The sequence below is a fragment of the Protopterus annectens genome, chromosome 4.part0 (genome assembly GCF_019279795.1).
Source record: "Protopterus annectens isolate FY-2018-M chromosome 4.part0, PAN1.0, whole genome shotgun sequence".
In the NCBI taxonomy this organism is placed as follows: Eukaryota; Metazoa; Chordata; order Ceratodontiformes; family Protopteridae; genus Protopterus; species Protopterus annectens.
This window is the reverse complement of record NC_056733.1, coordinates 1,553,454,018-1,553,475,527: the sequence shown is the minus strand read 5'-3', so window position 1 is coordinate 1,553,475,527 and position 21,510 is coordinate 1,553,454,018.

Sequence of the window (21,510 nt, the reverse complement as noted above, 5' to 3'; positions counted from 1 at the left end):
AATGGGCATGCTCACACACTTTGATAAATGAGACATATGTCAGACAACATGCCATGGGAAGGCTGAACTGGGCATGCTCACACACTTAGGCCAAATCTCAGTTTAGCAGTTGGCCACACATATCTGGTATTTGTACGTGTTATTCCAGGAACCAACCACATTACAGCAATCTGCCCAGTGCACACAGTTAAATGACTGCAGAGGCATACGTGATATAGTGGATCCCTCCCATATGCAAACATCTTCCACAGATACACATGTTGTTCATACAAACAGGGAATGCTATGGCAATAAAGACCTGCAAACAGTCTATCAGCAACAAATAATGTGCATTTGACAATTAAACATATGGGTGTAGAGGTCAACACTAGGCTGTTTGCCCTAGGGAATGACAGCTAAGCCAGAGTGTGCTTGGCGTCTGCCTCCCCACAGGATGCACATTCCCCTTTCTAAACACTGATGATGTCAGCACCCTATAAGTACAGCAGGAGAAGAAAAGCCTCCCAGTAATGTGAATAGTGTGCTCTGCTAATGCAGCCGTCTCAAGTGTCATAACATAGTTAGGTAGGGGTTTGAATCCTGCAAATGCTTAGTGTGTGAGTGGGGCTGGTGTGTGTGCAAGCCTGTGTGAGGGAAATGTCCCTTTTAGCAACTGGGAAAACACACTACAGGATGCACATTTCCCTTTCTAAACACTGATGATGTCAGCACCCTATAAGTACAGCAGGAGAAGGAAAACCTCCCATTAATGCGAATAGCATGCTCCGCTAATGCGTCCATTTCAAGTGTCATAGACATAGTTAGATAGGGGTTTGAATCCTGCAAATGCTCAGTCTGTGTGAAGAAAATGCCCCTTTTGGCAACTGGGAAAACACACTACAGGATGCACATTTCCCTTTCTAAACACTGATGATGTCAGCACCCTATAAGTAAAGCAGGAGAATTAAAACCTCCCAGTAATGTGAATAGCGTGCTCCGCTAATGCGTCCGTTTCGCGTGTCATGACATAGTTAGGTAGTTGTTTGAATCCTCCAAATGCTCAGTGTGAGTGGGTTTGGTGTGTGTGCAAGTCTGTGTGAAAGAAATGTCCCTTTTGGCAACTGGGAAAACACACTACAGGATGCACATTCCCCTTTCTAAACACTGATGATGTCAGCACCCTATACGTAAAGCAGGAGAAGGGAAACCTCCTAGTAATGCGAATAGTGCGCTCTGATAATGCGTCCGTCTCAAGTGTCATAACATAGTTAGGTAGGGGTTTGAATCTTGCAAGTGTGTGTGTTTGGATGAGGGGGGTTAGTGTGTGTGCAATTTCGTGTGAGGGAAATGTCCCTTTTGGCAACTAGGAGAACAGACTACAGGATGCACATTCCCCCCTCTAAACACTGATGATGTCAGCATCATATAAGTACAGCAGGAGAAGAAAAACCTTCTAGTAATGCAAATAGCGCACTCAGCTAATGCGTCTGTCTCGAGTGTCATAACATTGTCAAGTAGGGGTTTGAATCCTGCAAATGGCAAGTGTGTGTGTTTGGATGAGGGGGTTAGTGTGTGTGCTATTTTGTTTGAGGGAAATGTCCCTTTTGGCAACTAGGAGAACAGACTACAGGATGCACATTCCCCTTTCTAAACACTGATGATGTCAGAACCCTACAAGTACAGCAGGAGAAGGTATGTGGCATGGACAACGACTGAGTCATATGTGTCCATGCCTCTGACTGACCTGTATGCTTGTGTTATGTGGTGGACCATAGTGCCCCACGGGCATATCACTGTGACCTTCACCTTCTCCAGCCTGGTGAGCATGACCACACTGTACCGGACAATAAAGGTAGCTAACACAACTGTGGCAGGTGTGTTGTCTAGCCGTACAGGCTGTGACTGTTTGGCACACAGGATTTGTGTGCTATGTGTTATGCGTGATGTGTTCAGGCATAATGTATGCCTGTGTGCCAGCTGCAGAGGTGTGTGCCGCTCAGGCAGGATGCTATTCTAAGGCTCCACAAATGTCCCAGTGTCTTTACGTGCTTGTATTGCTGTCAGTGTAGGTCTACATCAGACTGGTATTGTAGTCACTGTAGTATTGCATGCCACCTGACAGGTTATGCCAGTACTGGGTTCAGAGTGCTTAGTCCCCAGTTTGGCTATGTGGTTCCATCTCATACATGTGTTGTACATCCATGTGGAGGGGAGAGGGTTGACTGTGTACATGTGGCAGCTGTGACATTGCCACATGACCCACATATTCCACAACTGTACCATAGAGGTGACTGACAACTGACCTTTGCACATGCTACCATAGTATTGTGATTGCCATGGTGATTAACAGCACATAGGGCCAATGGGGAACAAGGTACATAGGTTCATAGGTTCATAGGTTCATACTAGGCTATCTGCCCTAGGGCATTTAAGAACCTAGCCAGAATGTGTTTGGCTGTCGCCATCCATTGTAAATATATCTTGCCATGCCCTTTTCCGAGGTTAGTATACTGTGCCTCTAACAGTGACACAGAAGTGATACCCGGGGTAAACCTACAATGTCCCATCCACTCATCAAGATCCCTCTTGAAGAGAGTCAATGAGGGACTCTGCCTAACCTGGACTGGTATTTTATTCCAGAGTGAAGTGAGCCTCTGGGTTATGAATCTGTCCCTCCAGCATGTCCTATTTATTTCAGTGCAGAGGTTCAGGTCTCTCAAGCGTGTAGCCCAATGGGATTTGGATATTCTCAGGTGCAGCATGCCCATTAATTCCGGGTTTGACATGGCGTTATACATTAGGCACAGAACACCTCTGAACAGGCAGTATGCCACTGAGTAGAGCTGGGGTTTCTTTAACCGGTCAGCATATGGCATCTGTTTGATCCCTTTGATCCTCTTGGTGAGGTACTTTTGGGGTCTTTCCAGTTGCTGCAGGTGTCTGGTAAGGTACATCCCAACAGGGGGATTGTACTCAATTATGGGCCTGATGAGGGATGAGTAAAGAGGCACGATGCCCTCCCCTGATGTAGATGTGAATCCCTTCATGATGGGGTGGGCTATATAAAATGTCTTTCTAACCACTTTGGCCACGTGGTTGTCAAATGAGAGATTGCTATCAACTTGGGTCCCCAGGTCCCTAATTACTTCCTCTATACGTAATGGAGTACCACCTATGTGGTACTTTGTGAGCACTTTGTTTTTGCCAAAGGGGATGACCATACACTTGTTTGCATTCAGCTGGAAGCCATGGCTCTGGCACAAGTAGTCTGATTCTATGAGGCCCTTTTGGAAGATGCTTGTGTCGGCTGGAGAGTCGATTATGGCAACCAGTTTGCAGTCATCTGCATATTTGGTCAGCCACAGTCCTTCCGTGTTGGCCTGTACCTCCGATAAATATATATACCAAACAAGAGAGGTCACAGGACTGAGCCTTCTGGGACACCACTTGTAACTGGTTTGGAGTCTGGCATGGCTCCAGCAATTCAAACCATGTGGGTTCTGTCCTTGAGCCAGTGTGCAATCCATCTAGTGACATAGGGGCTTATATTTAAGCTGGTGAGCTTCTCTAGAATGCCCAAGTGGGGTATTGTATCGAAGGATTTTGCGAGGTCCAGGTAGGCTGTGTGGACCACCTTCCCCTCGTCAATGGCCTTGGTGACTGTATCAAAGAAATCAACCAGGTTTGAGAGGCAGGATCTGCCCTTAACAAAACCAAACTGGGTATGAACCAATGTCTGTAGGTCCCCAATATCTATATTTATGTGGTCCATGATGATCCTTTCCATAGCTCTGCAGACCAAGCTAGTGTGGCTTATGGGGCGATAGTGTCCAGGATCCATTGAGTCACCACCTTTCTGTAGAGGGACCACTGTTGCTGTACGCCACTCTTCGGACACGTATCCTGTAGTAAGGCTGGGATTGAACAGTAGTTTTATGTTTGGTTGTAGCACGTCTTGGAGTTCATGTAGGACACAGCCCGGGACACTGTCTGGTCCCATTGATGCAGTGTGTATTGCTTTGGAGAGGGCAGCTCTTACCTGAGCATCTGAGATGTCAGGGGGGCAGCACTCTACTGGGATACATATTTGCACTTTCGGTGTGGAGGGGGGGGTGTTTGCACTGAACCTGTCAGCTAGAATGTTGGCAATGTCTGTGGGTTTGGTGTTTCTATTGACATTTTGGGCTACCTCTGAGCATATCTGGGAATTACCACCCAGGTTCCTAACATAACTAAAGAAAGCCTTGTGATTATCCTTAGTGTCCTGTGCAATTTCTCTCAAAGCTGGCCTTAGACAATCTTATGAGTGCCTGTAGTTATTTGTTAATACTGATCAGTGATGCCTTCCCTTTTTGGGATTTTGCTGTATCATTTAGTAGCTTCCTCCTTCTATTGTGTAGTTTGTTTATGGCTGGGGTCCACCAGACAGGACGTCTGCCTTTGGAGGATTGGTTCTTGGTTTTATTCGGGATCACATGATCCATGCATTCCTGAAGGTGTCCATAGAATGCGTTTATAGAGGAATCTGCGGTCTGGTCTGTACTTTCCACAGGCCCGGGGGCTTTGAAGGTTTCCACCTCAGTTTTGAGGAGTGTGAATTTGCTTTAGAGAAGTTGTTCACTGTGGTGTTCTGGGCAGGGGGTGGGGTCGGGATGTGAATATCCAGTGAGATTAGTTTATGGTCTGATCTTACCAGTGAGGGATACACTTCTGGTCTGGAGCATAGAGTCCCCATGTTGGTGATGATCAGGTCCAGTATGTTTTCCCTTCTTGTGGGAGTGGTAACAAGCTGTTCCACAGCATTTGAGCTCATATATTCTAGGAATCTTTGGCCTAGGGTGTTGAAGCTAGAGTCATGCTCCCAGTCTATGTTTGGGTAGTTGACGTCGCCCAATATAATGGTGTTTGGAGAGACCTTCATATGTCCACTGTTCACAGGACGGCCGAGTGCAGTTCTTGGGTTTGGGAGGATGGTCTGTAGCAGGCTACAACCTGGAAGGCAGTTTCACCCATTGTTAGTTGCACATGGATAGTCTGTGATGCTTGGTGCTTTGCCACCAACCTGGAGGTGTGGGTATCTTTGATGAATATCAATATTACCCATCCATTTGTGGTTCGTTCCAAGTTTTGGGGCTGAAAAGCATGGTATGAGGTATAACGTGGTAGTGTTGGGGTGCTCTCAGTAGCCCTGAACCAGGCATCTGTTACTGCACAGATATCGATGTTCTCCATGCCAAGGAGAGTTTCGGGTGCATGCATCTTGAGGTTTAGACTTCTGGCATTGGGTAGCATTACTCTTAGTTTCTTATCCCTTGTGATACCTATGAAGGTGGGTTTTCATTTGAGCCTTGCCTAACATAAGCACTATGGGGGTAGCAAGAGCCTTTGCCAATATCTGAAAGCCCAGGAGTGACAGGTGCAAGCCGTTCCTAGCGAAGCAGGTGGTTCAACAGAAGATGAATATGTGAGGGTGTAGTGCCTGCGATTAGTTAGCACTAGCATATATGACTGCTCACGTGGACAAATGCCAGGTAAGTCATATGCAATGTGTCACAGGCAACGTACATGTGAACAGGACAAACAGTGACATTCTGTCAAGTGGAACATGGACATACATATAGTAAGCTATGCAGATGTCACTAGGAGTCCACAGAAGCTCTGTAACTATGCATTGCAGGTGGGATCAGTATTCCAGGGTAATTGCAAGCAAACATGCATGCAAACACAGCTACAGTAAGCAGGGCTGCATGTAGTCCATTGTACAACAAACAAGCTGTACCACTTCCAGTAGGTAACACTGCAAATTGCAGGCACTATGCACATGTACATGGAAATACACAGGTCAGATGGCTAGGGTCCAGTCTCAGTGCACACAAGTGTACAGACCATGTACTGTCAGGATGTACAATAACTGGATGGAAACCCATGTGCTCATACCTGCAGTAATACACATGTCAAATAATAGACACTGAGCCTTCACTCAGTGGTTCCATACTTAGTAGGATGTATGATACCTGGCCTGCCAATACAGTATCCCTGACACGTATGGGGACTCTCCCTCCTGTGACAGTTAGTTTTGTGTGTTGGGGCTCTCTAGCATGGTATGAGATGTGAGCTTGCAGTGCTACTGTGCTCCTGTGTGTCCTGTACCAGTCGCGTAGTACTGCACACATATCAATATCCTCAAACATCCACATTGCAGAGTCCAGTGTGGGCAACATGCCACTTGCAGTTTACATGTCCATCATTGCGTATTAATACATTCATTACCTTATCCCCTGTGCTACCTATGTATGTAGCCTTCTTTTGACATCCTTACCACCAGTATGCCAACATGTGCAGATGATACACTATGGTACTTACCATGGGTGTAGACAACAGTACATGACAATCACACCCTTTACCAGAAAGGCTCATCCAGACTCTGCTACACTTTGCTGTGAAGGAAAGGTTAGTTTGCTGTTATTTTTTGTATTTCTGTATTGCCTTTCTATATTTTGAATACTGTAGTTTGTTTTCTTTACCTTGTGTTTTGCTTGCATTCTGTTTAACAGCATATTAAAACTTCAAAAGAGACCACAGCTCTCTCTGTTCTGAGTCAGGCAGAATTTTTCCCTCCCTCCCACCCATTTAAGTTGTCTTGTTAAATACCACTGTCTTTCTAGTTGCCCGCCTCTTATGTTAATCTGACCATATATCTCATTTCTCTCTACTTTCACTGGCTTATGTGAGTAATCACAAAACCATCACTTTTGAAATCCCACCCTTCAATTATCTAAATTTATTGGCCATCCTACAGTATTTAAGTAGTACCAAAATACAAAAGTAACCACCCCTTTCAGTCCATCTTGCTGTTTTAAAAATAGTAACTCTCCACTAAACCTTAACTTTTAAACAGGTAAAACTCAAGTTACCTACTTTCATATCTAACTTCTCTAGTGCACTGCAGAGTGCATTCTTTTCAATCTTACCTTTAATCATCCCTGTTACTAGCACTTTCTCTAATACCTAAAAAGATCATCTCTACTTGACTCCAAGTAGACTTTTCTCTATCTGTTAAACCTAGCACTTGCTCCTACAGTACTTATTACCTTGATACGGCACTCTTATAGATAGCACCCCAAAAAGGCAAACCCCATTTCTGTCACCACGCCCCGGAATCTCTTTTAAGTTTTTTGTCTAGTCCTTCTAGCATGTCGAGGGATCAGTTGCTAGTGTCCTCTCCTGCTCAGCTGGTGAACCTGGGAATATTGAGGCAATGTTACAATTGCCTCATGTTGTTTTTACCCTGCATATTCCCATTGGGACCTCGCCTAGTGGATAGTTCCACCTAACTAGGTCACCAGACTCTACCTTGTTTTGTGGTCCCAATACTACCTCTGCTGCCTTAACCCCTGCTGGGAAGGTTGAACCAAGTCTCCTCCAAAGGACACTGAAGAAGTATGTGTATTTGCTGCTCTATGCTTCTGTAATTATACTCCTTGTTGAACCTGTATATGCTATCTCCCTGCCAGTACAGCCAGCGGCCTACATCCCCTTCATCCTTGCCTCTCTACTCCCATCCCTATCAAATTTCTCTACTCCTTACATGCTCCTTACATTCAGTCCTCTTTAGCCCTTACACTGCCTCAGTGGCCCAGTGTACTTCTACATTTAACCACTAGACTGATATTCCTTCTTACTTACTCCTTGCATATTTTTTTTACTAGCCTTTACCTTATTTTTACCTTTCTCCAAACTCTTAGCCCATTCTGCCTAGATTATCCAGAACCTTACTCACTCTGTTACAGCTTACTTCCTGCATTCCATGCTCCACTGATTGGCTCTTCTCCTTCTCCTGTGCTTCCTCAGTTGGCCCTCCGGCTCCTCATCCCCTACCCTGCCCCCAATTCCCACCCGCCCCCAGCACTCCCAGCTATATTCCTCTTATTACCACACCCACTTCCTCCCCACTCCAATCAAACACCAACACCCTGCACACCCATTTTCTAATCACCCATAGTTACCACACCCTCTACTTAGCTACACTACAAACTCAAGTCCAAACTTCAACTCTGACAATCAGCCCTATCTTTACCTTCTACTTACCTCTACCTCTTCTGCCACCTCCTTCCATTACACCACACTCCCCTACAATCTAGGACAACTACATCACATCCTCCTATAATTATCTTTAAAAACAAACTTAATACTAATTGATTCTATACACAAAGTAATCATTAATAACATGCTTTTAAAACCTTCATCCATCTCTCTTTTACTACTACTACTTCTAAAACTTACCTTTCTTTACTACCTCACCCAACCCAGTACCTGCCAGCATCCACAACTCTATCATACTACCAACCATCTAAACTACCCCTACTCACATTCACACTCACCTATCTCTCCACATCTATATCCTATAAATCACCTCCTATCCTTCTCTTACAAAGTACTTACTTCTCATAGACCCCCATCCTCTTAACTACCAGTAACCCTTCTTCAACACAACATCTCCCAACCCATTTACTAAACTACTTAATTACTGTTCTAACCATATCCTTCATCTAGTCACCAGTCTCTTATCAGGTGATATCCATCCTAACCAGGCCCCTCAACCTCTACTACTATCGTAAACCTCTATTACTTACTTCACTAAACTCCCAAAGCATAGTCAACAAATTAACAACCCTCCATGCCTGGATCACATATAATAAACCTGACATCCTATCTATTTCAGAAACATGGCTAAAACCCCATATAAAAAGCTCTGAAATAATCCCACCTAACTACTCTATCATTAGAAAAGACAGGTCCCATAAAAGGCGTGATTGTAGCTCTTCTATTTTCTACTTCCTTGTCAATTACTCCCTTCAATAAACCTATTCCACAATTCAACAATGCTGAACTACTCATCACTCTCCTACAAGTCAACAAGCATAAACATATATGTCTTGCATCCCTCTATTCCCCAGGTGACAATATCTCTACATTAGAAGACATTCTCTCCTGGCTCTCCAGTAACATTAATAATGAAACCATAATCCCAGGTGATGTAAATATTAACTGGACCTCAATTCAATCTCCATCCAACCCCCTTAACATCAACCTATATAACTTTTCCCAACTAATCAACAAAGTAACACGTCCTTCTAAAAACCTTTCCTGTGGCAGTATACTAGACTGGATCCTTGTGTCACACCCACACTATTACTCTGACAGTGGTACTCTTCCGATGCTCTAAGTGATCATATGCCCATCTTCACATACCGACTCCCTTGTATCTCTCTCCACCCCACAATTATATTACCACACTAACCACAAAAATTTCAACCCAACAACATTCTCAGATTCTTTAAAAGCAATCAACTGGAACACTCTTAGGACACTACCCTTAGAAGACGCTGTTTCTCACTTTAACTCTACATTCTTAAGAATACTAGATTCCCAAGCCCCAAAGGACAAAACGAATAAAAATAATTCTGCTCCATGGCTTACCAGAGATACATTAGCAACCATGCCTTAGAGACAAAGCCTGGGCACTTTATCAGAAAAGAAAGTCCCTGATTCCCACACTGAATACCGAACCCTCGAAATAAAGTCAAAAACTTATTATCTCTGACAGACAAAATTACTTCTTTACCCTCCAAAACAATAATAAAACAAATCCACAGAAATTCTGGAAAGGTATCTCCACCCTCCTTAACCCCAGCAAACCACACACCCCTTCCCCCGACCCAAATGCCCCAGATCTAGACCTAGCTACTGAATTCAACTCCTTCTTCATTGACTCTATTAGCAAACTAACTTCCTCCTTCCCTACCTCTACCATACCATCCAATACCCCCTCACCCTCTCCTGCCAAAGCCCACCCTGCACTTCTCTTCCTTCCTCATTCCCATCTTCTCTAACTACATCCCATAACTCTTCTCCCTCTCTAACATCCTCATCATCCTCACCAACATCAAATACTTTGCCTCTTCACACAACTCCATTCTCATTAAAACCTATACCCATTTCTACAATAAAAAAACTACTTCATAAACTGAAGCCGGCACAAATGCACCTGATGATATCCCCTCATATTTCCTAAGCGTTGCTGCTGATGCAATTGCCTATCCCATAAGCATCCTCATCAACCGCTCAATCCTAGAATGTACAGTGCCCCAACTCTGAAACAAGCCTTTATCATCCCCTTCATAAAGCGGTAATAACTGCAGTGTTAACAACTTCCGCCCATTGCTATCTTGTCCCTATCTCTAAACTACTTGAAAATGTGTTCAACTTCAACTACTACCACATCTTTTAGACAATAACCTTCTCACACCTACACAACATGGCTTTAGGCCAAATCATAGCACCATGACAGCCCTCCTCTCCTATCTAGAAACTGTAAATAAAGCTCGTGATTCTGGCCATATTGTCTCTACCCTACTACTTGACCTTTCTAAGGCTTTTGATACCATTTCACACAGCCTGCTATTAACTAAACTTTCCAAACTTAACCTTCCCCTCTGTGAACTGGTTCTCCAGCTACCTATCTAACAGACACCAAGCTGTAAAATGGAAAAAGGCCACTTCCTCTTTCTTAGTACCCCCACCGGGTTCCCAAACTCCATACTTGGTCCTCTTCTCTTTAACATTTTTATAAACGACTTTCATAAATCTATTCCTTTCTCTAACATCATCCAATATGCTGACGATTCCACCATTATCTGCTCTGCCTCATCTACTCCTGAGCTTCTAAAGCACACACAAGCAACTTTCACTATTACTGAGCATTGGATGGAAATAAAACACCTTGCTCTCAACGCCTGCAAAACTAAACTAATGGTATTTACCCCACTAAAACTACTCCTTTTGATACAAACACATTCCTGATCACTAGTCAAAACAATTCAACCCTAGAACTCGTATCTGAACCAAGTTACTTGGTGTTCAAATTGATAACCAACTTAATTTCAATTCCACATACACCTAAACATTAAAACCCACCAAAAGCTGGGTATGCTTTACCGCCAAAATCAATATCTCACAAAGACCTCAAAAATCACTCTGTCTTCTTCCTTTCTTATTCCCTCCTTCTCTATGGTTCACCTCTCCTAACTAATATTCAGACCTCTCTTAAAAAACAACTTTCCTCATGCTACAACAAAATCGCCAAGTTCGCCAGCGGACACAGGTCATTCACCCATCACTGTTCCTCTCTCCAAAACTACATTGGCTTGAACTTCCACATCAGCTCAATTACATTCAGCTTACCCTAGCCCACAAACTCATTAACAACCCCTCTCTTTGTCCCTCCCTGTCTTCTTCTTTTAAGTTTCACTTACCTGATAGAATCTTAAGGTCAAACAATCAAAACCTATTAGAAATACTTAAACCAAAGCGCCCCCCAGGCAAAAACCTACTATCCTTTAACATAGCTCGTCTTTGGAACTCACTCCCACCATCTATTCGTACCATCTCTAATCTCTATTCATTCAAAAAATCTCTTCATACTCATCTTACGTCCCAATGGGAATGCTCTTGTTCCCATCCATCATAAAAATCTGGAACCCTTCATCCTTTATCCTCCATTCATTCTCTTTCTACTCAACAAAGCCTGTATACTTATTACTTTCTCGAATTCTAACCACACCATATAACAATATAATCCTACCTCTTTAATGCCATAACCTACCTCTCATTATTTGTACTTTTTCAATAATTCACATTTTCTAATGTACATCAAATGCAAAAGTTATGACTGTACTCTTTTTTTTACATTGTATAAGTAGCCTAGCTATGTTGTTTTCAACTTGTCTGTTAGTTTGCATTAAGAAGCTTTTTAAATGTATGTACTATTCCGTTTGTCTGTTCTTTTTTTGGAGCTTTTCTCCCCAGGACTCCATTGAAAACGGGATCTTTTAGGCCCAATGGACTATCCTGGTAAACCAACTGCAAATAAATAAATAAATAAATGTACACGGACAACCCTCTCCTCCTCCCACAAAACACAAATACATGCGAGAGATGCAACTATACGGCCAAACTGGAGGCTGAGCTCTCTCAACATAGGACTGGCAAGACCAGTCAGGAGGAGAAGGTTACCACACACACTATAGACCCAGTCTCACATAGTACCATCACAACCTCAAATCATACACATAAACACACAAAGACATACTAGGCGGCTCTGATCAAAAATCTACCAAAACAGCAGAGGCCACCAAAGCAGACACCCAAACAACCACCACCTCAGAACACAACACCTGCAACACATAGACCTCACAGTCAGAGTGTCAAACAGTCACAGCCCTTAAGGCCAAACACAATGCCAGACACACTAGTCATTGGTGACTCCATAGTCAGACACACTGACGTCCGCTCACCAGACTGAGTAAGGAGAAGGTCACAGTAAGCTGCCTGTCGGGCCAGAATCCGCCACATACGCAAGCACTCAGGTCTCTCAACAGCAGGTACAAATATGACTCAGTCATTGTCCACGCTGGTGTAAACGACCTGAGACGCACTCCTTGGACTACATGAAAAGAGACATTGAGGAGCTCTCTGATTATGTAGCCCAGGCAGGTATGACCCTGACCTTGAGCAGTATCCTACCTTCACCAAGAATGATGCCACAATACAGAGATAAGATGATCAGCTTTAACAATTGGCTTAAACTCTGGTGTCATTCAAAGGGGATCCAATGTCTGTCTGCCTGGGATGACATGCTGGACAAGCCACGCTTCGCAAGGGACGGCTTGCACCTGTCACCCTGGGATTCGGATATTGGCAAAGGCTCTTGCCACCCCATAGTGCCTTTTTAGGCAAGGCTCAAATTCTAAACCTACCACCCTAGAACACAAAAAGGAAAAACTAAGGGTAATGCTGCTCAATGCCAGAAGTCTAAATCTCAAAATGCACGACTCGAGGCCCTTCTCAGTATGGAGAACATCGATGTCTGTGCAGTGACAGAAACCTGGTTCAAGGCTCCTGAGAGCACCCCAGCACTATCAGGTTTTACCTCTTATCATGCTTCCCGCCCCAAAATCCGGACAATACCAAGAAAGGAGGGGTATCCATATTCATCAAAGACACCCACACCTCAAGACTGGTGGCAACGCACGATGCATCGGAGACCATCCAGGTGCAATTAACCATAGGCAAGACTGCTCTGCAAATTGTAGCATGTTACAGGCCACCCTCACAAACTCAGGAACCTCACATGGCCTTCCTGAAAACACTAGAGGGGATAAATGTATCACCAAACACCATCATACTAGGTGACTTCAATTACCCTAATATAGACTGGGAACACTACTCAAGCCCAAACACCCTAGCCCAAAAGTTCCTGGAATTCATAAACTCAAATGCCATGGAACAACTAGTCACCATCCCCACAAGAGGAGAAAACATACTTGATCTCATCATCACGAACATGGGAGCACAATGTTCAACACCGAAAGTATACCCCTCACTGGTGAGATCAGATCACAAACTAATCTCGCTGGAGGTCCTCATCCCACCCCCACCTGAAATAAAAAAGACCACAGTAAAGAACTTCTCGAATGCCGACTTCACACTTCTAAAGACTAGTGTGGTCTCCTTTAAGGCCCCCGAGCCTACGGAAAACAGTACTCAAGCCGCTGAATCACTTACAAATGCCTTCTACCAGCACCTGCAGGACTGCATGGATAAGGCAATCCCAAGCAAAACAAAGACTCTTTGTACCAAAGGCAAGCGTCCACTCTGGTGGACCCCAGCCATAAACAAACTCTACAACAAAAGGAGGAAGCTACTACAAGATAGAGCAAAATCCTTAAAAGGTAAGACACCCTTGATCACTATAAGTAAAAAACTAAGAGCTCTCATAAAATCATCGAAAGCAAATTTTGAGAGAAAAATAGCTAAAGACTCAAAAGACAATCATAAGGCCTTCTTTAGCTATGTTAGAAACCTGGGAGGAAACTCCCAGATATGCTCAGAACTAGTTCAAAATGATGTGAAGATTACTGATCCTACAGACATTGCCAACATACTGGCTGACAGGTTCAGTGCAAACTTCTCCCCCTCCCCAAAGGAGAGATATCTATACCAAGCGATTGCAGCCCCCAAACATCTCCAACGCCCAAGTGAGAACTGCTCTCCAAAGCAAAAACACAGCATCCATGGGACCTGATGGTGTCCCCGGCTGTGTGCTCCACGAACTCAACGAGGAATTAAACCCACAGCTAGGACAGCTGTTTAATCATAGTCTTACCTCTGGATACGCACCCAGGAGTGGCGACTGCAACTGTGGTCCCACTTCACAAAGGCGGTGCCTCCACCGACCCTGGAAATTACCGCCCATTAGCTTGACAAGCCTTATCTGCAAAGCCATGGAGAGGATCATAATGGACCTCATAAATAAAGACATAGGGAATTTGCAGACTTTGGATCCATCCCAGTTTGGCTTTGTCAAAGGCAGATCATGCCTTCTAAACTTGGTTGACTTTTTCAAACAGTCACCAAAGCCATTGATGAGGGAAAGGCAGTCCATACAGCCTACCTCGATCTGGCGAGGCCTTTGATACAATACCCCACTCGGGTATCATTGAAAACTCATCAGCTTAAATGTTAACCCATACATCACAAGATGGGTTGCAAACTGGCTGAGTGACAGAACCCACAGGGTCAGAGTTGCTGGCCATGTCAGACTCAAAGCCTGTCACAAGTGGTGTACCACAGGGCTCAGTCCTGGGCCCACTCTTGTTTGGCATCTACTTTTCCAAGTACAAGCAAACACAGGAGGGTTATGGCTGACAAAGTTTGCAGATGACTGCAAACTGGGCCATAGTAGAAAACACATCTGACACAGATATCCTTCAGAAGGGTCTCACAGAAACGGATAACTGGTGCCAGTGCCATGGCCTAAAGTTACATGCCAAAAATGCATAGTCATACCCTTCGAAAAACAAGGTTACCCCTAGCTACCAAATAGGTGGCAATCCACTGAGTACAGAAGAAGTTATCAGGGACCTGGGGACCCATGTTGATAGTAGTCTGTCATTCGACACCCATGTAGCTAAAGTAGTTAGGAAGACCTTCTACATTGCCCACCTTATCATGAAGGGATTCTCATCTAGATCAAGGGAGGTCATAGTCTCCCTATACTCATCACTCATCAGACCAATGATTGAGTACAATGCCCCATTCGAATGTATCTGACCCGACACTTGCAGCAGCTGGAGAGGCCACAAAAGTTCCTCACCAAAAGGATAAAGGGTCTCAAACATCTGTCCTATGCTGCCCGACTGAAAGAACTCCAGCTCTATTCAGTCGCCATCGCTTGCTCAGAGGTGACCTTTGCCTAACATACAAGGCCATGTCAAACCCAGATTTGATGAATATGCTTCACCTCAAAAATCTAGATCCGTCAGAGCCACAAGGGCGGAGACTTAAACCTCGACACAGCTATTAATAGGACGTGCTGGAGGGATAGATTCATCACCCAAAGACTCCCTATGCTGTGGAATAAAATCCCGGTATATGTGAGGCAGAGCACCTCGCTGGCCTTGTTCAAGAGAAATCTTGACCAATGGATGGGAGATCGCAGATATACCCCAGGGATTACCTCAGTGTCACTGCTCAACAGAGGCACAGCAAAATAATGGGTATAGTTCCCCATACTAAAGGGGTGGCGTAAGCCACAAAACTATGGGCTAGGCTTGTAAATGCCCTCGGGCAGATAGCCTAGTATGAACCTATGAACCTATGAACCTAATCAGGCATGCTGTGATATACCCACAATTATTTCAGCACACATTACTGTTAACAACATGATACTATTACTACACATCTATGTAGTCACCCTGTGCATCAGCAACATGTTAACCTGTACCTGCAATGATGTTACAGATTGCAGGAGGTGGCACAGTTTCATCATATGCACAGGGTGTGAACTTGGTATGCCTGAGTCAGCCACCGATACCACCGATTGACATGTATGTGTATGTGTGTTGGTGAGGGACAGCAGTACAAGGTGGGGCAATGTTGATGCAGTGTGTGCGTATATGCGGTAGCCCTAGGTGTTGTCAATTCGCATGTGTGTATGGATGCACAAAGTTCCACCTCATGGCTGCCATATACTGGTGTTTGTGGACAGCTACAGACTGTACCTGCCAGGTCATACAGATCAGTGTCTCTGGCCACGGACACGGTACCTGTGCCTTGCAGGGGTGCTACGGACCGTATCCGGTACCAACCCAGACTGGGTACTGTCATCAGAAGCAGGTGTTCGTTGACTGGACACAGATCCCTGTCGGGCCTGGCCAGAGCCACATGCACGTGGTCTCCTGCGGCGGTCTGATGACAGCAGAGACCCAGCATTGCTGGGGCTGCTGCTGGCACTATGGTGGTGGCCGCGGCCCTGTTGTCGTCCGCGATGACTGCCAGCTGCTGCTGTTGCTGGCATACGCCCACGTCGACGCCTCAACCGTCCACCATCACCCTGGCTCATGGACATGTAGTTGTGGAACAGGTCTAATATGTCCCCACAACATCTGTCTATGACATCGGTGAAATTATGGATGGCAGCCGCAATGTCACGCATACTGTCAGTCATGGCGGTGCGACATGCTCTCAGCTCCCTCAGACCCTGTCTGGTGTACCGTTCCATACGTGACTGTGCCTGCATGACAGCCCAAAACATAGCTGAGGTTGTAAGTCCTCTGTGGGCACGTCTGACAGGGGCAGTATGCCCACGGATGCTCCCACGAGAACCCCTGGACATCTGTCTGTGTGGTGCCATCTCTGGGCCATGCCCATGGCTGCTGTGTGGGGAAGCATGTGCCACACATACCACATTACCCTGGTCAATGCCCACTGTATGCTGTCCATCACCTAGGGACATTGGTGACAAAGGGTGTATTGGCAGGATAACTGTGCGCATTGATGGGGTTGACAGCTGTGTACTGTCAATCGGCTGACCAATGATGGACCCTGGCATACCTTCCTGTGCCATTACACAGATGTCATCATTTTCAGTACCCATGGCACCTGATTCAGGTTCCCTGCTGCATGACACCAGAGCAGCACCAGAACCTGTGGGAGGGAAACAGGAAACACAGTTTACAATGTCTACACATTACCAGTGATGCACACATCCACACATGCACAGGTCCAGACATGCACACATGCACACGTGCACACATGCACACATGCACACATGCACACATGCACACATGCACATGCACACATGCACACATGCGCACATGTGCACATGCGCACATGCACACATGCACACATGCGCACGTGCATGCACATGCACACATGCACACATGCACAGGTGCACACATGCACACATGCACACGTACACATGCACACAGTTTCACACAATTGTACAGTACTCAGTATGCATGATATCAACACACAGACACAGACACACCTACATGCATACAAAGAGCACTACTAAGTGAGCCTAATATTACTATTACTATCAAGACTATTACAGGTATTGGTAATACACACTCACCAGCATGGATAGGCTGCATTGCTGTTACACCAGAGGGACCTGCAGACGTGAAGAAACTAATGTCAGTGGGCACAACTGTGCCATTGTTACTGAGTATGATACAGGTCAGTAGTACAACAGTCGCCTTTCACAGGTCAGCTGCTGATATTGAGGATATCACACTTGGACATTAAATACTATGGTGACAGCTACAAACCAAGGACACACCTCACACATGCATTAACTACCAGTGTACACAACAATCAACTATACATATGGCATATTACCTGCACGCTCACTGTCTTGCTGCTGCGTGGCTCCAGCCTCCATCATAATGCATGTCTGCTGCTGTTGTTGTTGCTGGCGGACTGGAGCCACTACACTCATGAGTAGTCCCTCCAGTCTGGTGAGTGGGGGATGTGTAGCCACCCCACCACCTGTGGCGACCTGTTGCCTGTGGATATCCGACGCACGCTGACGGACATTTCTGATTAAATCACTGCAGTGATGTCGTACCTGCTCATATGTCCTATTATGCGTGTCTATGTCATTTACCCGACAGACCAGGTCTTGCCACAGTGCAGCCCTCTCCTGCTGATTCTGGCTGGTGCGACAAAGAGTATTGCATAATCCCGCACCAGGCTCTGGTGTATCTCCTCATCCTCAGCTGTGGAGTAAGCGGGATTCCGCGGGTGAGCCATGTACCTAAAAAAGAAAATAACCTGATATCAGCAATATATGTCAGCAGAATTTGGCACACATACTACACATGTTACTCGACTGTTATGATACAACATATCTCACATATATAGCCTCTGTCTGTCTATTGGTGGATACACATGTAAATGGCCAGGTATCAGTGCTCAGCCAGCAACTGTGCAACAGTAACTGGCACACTCCATACGACATACTACCAAACCCCAGCAGTCAGAACACTGATTCAGGTCCAGAGCACCTCCTCACTCTGGGGGTTTGTATCTAGGTACTGTATGGCCTACATCATCAACTACAGTGAGCTGACCACACACTAATTGCCCTGGATATACATATCCCACCTCCACCACCAGCACAAATGACTATAGTGAATAACATCGCAGATGCAAACTTTACACTTTGTAACAGTGACATGGTATCCTTTCAGCCCACTGGGCCAGTGGCAGATACAACCCACAATGCTGACCCCTACACAAATGCTTTCTACAGACATCTCGGAGAATGCATTGATCATGCAATCCCATATATGACCAAAACACTCTCCACAAAGGTACAGCATCCTGTCTGGTGGACCCCAGCCATAGACAGATTGTATTACAAAAGATGGAAGCTACTGCAAGACAGAGCATAATTCCATAAAGGGAAGGCATGTCTGAGCAGCACTAGTAAGGATCTATTTTCCATCATACAAACATCCATGGGCAACTTTGAGAGGGAAATCAAGAGGGACACTACAGATAACCAGAAGGCCTTCTTCAGTTATGTTAGCAACCTGGTCAGAATCCATCCTCTATGCCCATAGTTAGTACACAACAACAAATATTTCACTGAAACCACAGATATTGACAACATTGTGGCAGACAGGTTCAGTGCAGGTGTCGCCCCGCCCTCTCCCCCAAAATAAGACATAGGTTCATAGGTTCATAGGTTCATACTAGGCTATCTGCCCTAGGGCATTTATAAGCCTAGCCAGAATGTGTTTGGCTTTCGCCACCCATTTTAAATTTATTTTGCTATGCCCTTTTTCGAGGTTAGTATACTGTGCCTCTATCTAACAGTGACACAGAAGTGATACCCAGGGTAAACCTACGATCTCCCATCCACTCATCAAGATTCCTCTTGAAGAGAGTCAATGAGGGACTCTGCCTAACCTGGACTGGGATTTTATTCCAGAGTGAAGGGAGCCTCTGGGTTATGAATCCTCCAGCATGTCCTATTTATTTTAGTGCTGAGGTTCAAGTCTCTCAAGCGCGTAGCTCGATGGGATTTGGATTTTCTGAGGTGCAGCATGTCCATTAATTCCGGGTTGGACATGGCTTTATACGCCAGGCACAGATCGCCTCTGAACAGGCGGTATGCCACTGAGTAGAGCTGGAGTTTCTTTAACCGGGCAGCATATGGCATCTGTTTGAGCCCTTTGATCCTCTTGGTGAGGTACTTTTGGGGTCTTTCCAGTTGCTGCAGGTGTCTGGTAAGGTACATCCCAAAAGGGGCATTGTACTCAATTATGGGCCTGATGAGGGATGAGTAAAGAGGCACGATGACCTCCCCTGATCTAGTTGTGAATCCCTTCATGATTAGGTGGGCTATATAAAATGTTTTTCTAACCACTTTGGCCACGTGGTTGTCAAATGAGAGATTGCTATCAACTTGGGTCCCCAGGTCCCTAATTACTTCTTCTGTACTTAATGGATTTCCACCTATGTGGTAATTTGTGGGCACTTTGTTTTTGCCAAAGGGGATGACTATACACTTTTGGCATTTAGCTTGAGGCCATGGCTCTCACCAGTTGTCTGTTTCTATGAGGCCCTTTTGGAGGATGCTTGTGTCGGCTGGAGAGTCGATTATGGCGCCCAGTTTGCAGTCATCTGCGAACTTGGTCAGCCACAGTCCTTCCGTGTTGGCCTGTACCTCCGAGAAATATATACCGAACAAGAGAGGTCCCAGGACTGAGCCTTGTGGGACACCACTTGTAACTGGTTTGGAGTCTGACATGGCTCCAGCAATTTTAACCATGTGGGTTCTGTCCTTGAGCCAGTTTGCAATCCATCTAGTGACATAGGGGTTTATATTTAAGCTGGTGAGCTTATCTATAATGCCCGAGTGGGGTATTGTATCGAAGGCTTTTGAGGTCCAGGTAGGCTGTGTGGACCACCTTCCCTCGTCAATGGCCTTGGTGACTGTTTCAAAGAAATCAACCAGGTTTAAGAGGCAGGATCTGCCCTTAACAAAGCCGAACTGGGTAGGATCCAGTGTTTGTAGGTCCCCAATATCTTTATTTATGAGGTCCATGATGATACTTTCCATAGCTTTGCAGACCAAGCTAGTCAGGCTTATGGGGCGATAGTTTCCAGGATCCGTTGAGGCACCACCTTTATGGAGAGGGACCACAGTTGCTGTAAGCCACTCTTTGGGCACATATCCTGTAGTAAGGCTGAGATTGAACAGTAGTTTTATGTTTGGGTTTAGCTCTTCTTTGAGTTCATGTAGGACGCATCCCGGGACACCATCTGGTCCCATTGATGCTGTGTTTTTTGCTTTGGAGAGGGCGGCTCTTACCTGAGCATCTGAGATGTCAGGGGGGCAGCACTCTGCTGGGATAGATATTTGCCCTTTTGGTGGGGAAGGGGCGGAGAAGTTTGCGCTGAACCTGTCAGCTAGGATGTTGGCAATGTCTGTGGGTTCGGTGTATTTTTTGTCATTTTGGACTAATTTTGAGCATATCTGGGAATTACCACCCAGGTTCCTAACATAACTAAAGAAAGCCTTGTGATTATCCTTAGTGTCCTGTGCAAGTTTACTTTCGAAGCTGGCCTTAGACAATTTTATGTGTGCCCGTAGTTTTTTGCTAATACTGATCAGTGATGCCTTCCCTTTTTGGGATTTTGCTTTATCATTTAGTAGCTTCCTCCTTCTATTGTATAGTTTGTTTATGGCTGGGGTCCACCAGACAGGACGTCTGCCTTTGGAGGATTGGGTCTTGGTTTTATTTGGGATTGCATGATCCATGCATTCCTGAAGGTGTTCATAGAATGCGTTTATAAAGGATTCTGCGGTCTGGGCCGTATTTTCCACAGGCCCGGGGGCTTTGAAGGATTCCACCTCAGTTTTGAAGAGTGTAAAATTTGCTTTAGAGAAGTTTTTCACTGTGGTTTTCTGGGCATGGGGTGGGGTCGGGATGTGAATATCCAGTGAGATTAGTTTATGGTCTGATCTCACCAGTGAGGGATAGACTTCTGGTCTGGAGCATAGAGCCCCCATGTTGGTGATGATCAGGTCCAGTATGTTTTCCCCTCTTGTGGGAGTGGTAACAAGTTGTTCCATAGCATTTGAGTTTATAAATTCTAGGAACCTTTGGG